This window comes from Macrobrachium rosenbergii, chromosome 46, assembly GCF_040412425.1.
Source record: "Macrobrachium rosenbergii isolate ZJJX-2024 chromosome 46, ASM4041242v1, whole genome shotgun sequence".
NCBI lineage: Eukaryota > Metazoa > Arthropoda > Malacostraca > Decapoda > Palaemonidae > Macrobrachium > Macrobrachium rosenbergii.
In genome coordinates, this window is record NC_089786.1 from 12,611,067 (window position 1) to 12,613,679 (window position 2,613).

At 31.2% G+C, this 2,613-nt stretch overlaps 1 long non-coding RNA gene across 1 annotated transcript; it reads right to left on the minus strand.

Annotated features, from left to right (window-relative positions):
• Positions 1 to 1,811: 1,811 nt before the first annotated feature.
• Positions 1,812 to 2,268, minus strand: LOC136830049 (uncharacterized). The gene is made up of 2 exons (XR_010850542.1): positions 2,094 to 2,268; positions 1,812 to 1,929 (listed from the first exon to the last, which is right to left on the minus strand). It is a non-coding gene; the product is annotated as an uncharacterized lncRNA (long non-coding RNA).
• Positions 2,269 to 2,613: the final 345 nt, after the last annotated feature.

Genomic DNA, 2,613 nt, shown 5'->3' on the forward strand with positions numbered 1-2,613 from the left:
ACATATTAAACATTCACTGAATACTTGCACAGTAAACATTCACTAAACACTAACATTCACAAAACATTCATTAGCCCTAAACACTCACTGAACACTAACAAACAAAGCATTCACTAAACCCTAAACACCACTAAACACTTAAAAACTAAGCATTCACTAAACCCTAAACATTTAGTAAACATTCACTGAATACTTACACACTAAACATTCCCTTAAGCATTAACATTCACCAAACATTCACTAAACCCTAAGCACTCACTAAACACTTACAAACTAAACATTCAGTAAACCCTAAACACTCACTAAACATTCCCTGAATACTTACTCACTAAACAATCACAAAACACTAGCATTCACTAAACCCCAAATACTCACTAAACACCTACACACTAACCATTCACTAAACCCTAAACACTCACTAAACATTCACTGAATACTTACACACAAAACATTCACTGTATACTGAGAAACTAAATATTCACTAAACACTAACCTTCACTAAACCCTAAACACTTACCAAACATTCACTAAATATTCACATTGACAAAATATTCACTAAACCCTAAACACTTACTAAACATTCACTGAATACTTACACACTAAACATTCACTAAAGACTAACATTCACTAAACCCTAAACACTTACAAACTAAACATTCCCTAAACTAACAATCACTAAACCCTAAACACTCACTAAACATTTTCTGAATATATACACACTAAACTTTCACTAAACACTAATATTCACTAAACCCTAAACACTCTAAACACTTACACACTAAACATTCACTAAACCCTAAACACTCACTAAACATTCACTGAATACCTACACACTAAATATTCACTGAATACTTAGAAACTAAGTTTTCACTAAACAGTAACATTCACTAAACCTTAAACACCTGCTAAACATTCACTGAATACATACACACTAAACATACACATTGAAAAAAACATTCACTAAACCTAACAACTTACTAAACATTCACTAAACACTAAAATTCACTAAACATTCAATAAACCCTTAACACTCACTAACACTTACAAACTAAACATTCACTAAACCCTAAACATTCACTGAATACTTACACACTAAACATTCACTACATTTCACAAAACATTCACTAAACCCCTAAACACTTACTCATTAAACATTCACTAAACACTTACTAAACATTCAGGATTAAAAAAATTCTCAGTCCCACTAAGCCCCTGTTCAATTTGCCCAATTACCAAACCTTTAAAGATGGCTGCAAGGCTCTGCAGCACCGCCCTGGTGGAAGACCAATAAAACTACGTAATACTGGAATACAGATAGCACTTCCAGATAGATGCCCTTCACGGTTTAAACACGGCTGCTAGTCATGACTGGCGACGAAGGATCAGTTCACGACTGGCACAATATTTATATATATATATATATATATATATATATATATATATGCATATATATATATATATATAATAATGTGTGTGTATGTGTATGTGTATATATATATATATATATATATATATATATATATATATATATATATATATAATGTGTATAAATATATATATATATATATATATATATATATATATATATATATATATGCTATATATATATATATATATATATTTAGTTATATTATATAGGCAATAACAGAAGAAAGTGAAACAATGGCCTAGCATCACTATGTTGTTTCACTTTCTATGTGTGTGCCTTTAGTCTATTTCATCACATTCCATATATTCATGATTCAGTTATGCATACATACACATATATATGTATGTATGTGTCCTTGTGGTGGACAGTACGTGGCTCTGTATTTATTTGTTGATTTTAGCCCCGTTCAGTGTTAATTCTCAAATTGGGTATCAATAACATTCCATGGTCCTTTTGTAGTTACTTTATTATATAAACCATGAGCCATTAATTGAGTATAACTGAAACAAAAGAAAAACACCTTTAGGCTAATGCCTTCGAAGCTAGTATATCCACATGTAATACAAAACTGGTAGGATGCCATTGGCTATATCAAAGGAACAAATAAAAACCTATCAAACAGGTAAAAAAAAAAAGACATTATAAGTAAATTAACATATCTTACCACAATTTTGGGGACTTAATCTCTTAGACATACAACATGATGAAATCCACGACAAACAAGTCACATTCATGTGCTTGAATCTGAGGCAGCAGTTGTTGTGATTGTTTATTTCTACCCAGCAGAGCAGGAAGTAACTCGTTCACCTTGGTAGAATGTATTTTTAGTATTGTTTCAAAACTCAGATATAACTGGGTATGCTAATGACAGTAACAGTAGGTATAATATATATATATATATATATATATATATATATATATATATATATATATATATATATATATATATATATATATATATATACATATATATAGATGGATAGATAGATATATAGATTAGATTTGTGGCCTTTGCCGGTCATTAATGATCTCATCCTGGGGGCATCCTCGCCAACAGAGCGTCATCAAAATGGGGGTTTATTTTAACCAGGGCGGGCCCTTCCCAATTCTCTTCTCTGTCAGCTGGCCTATGTGGTCTCTGCTTTTATGTAGAAAACAGATGAATCCTCTGCAGAGTCCCAAAA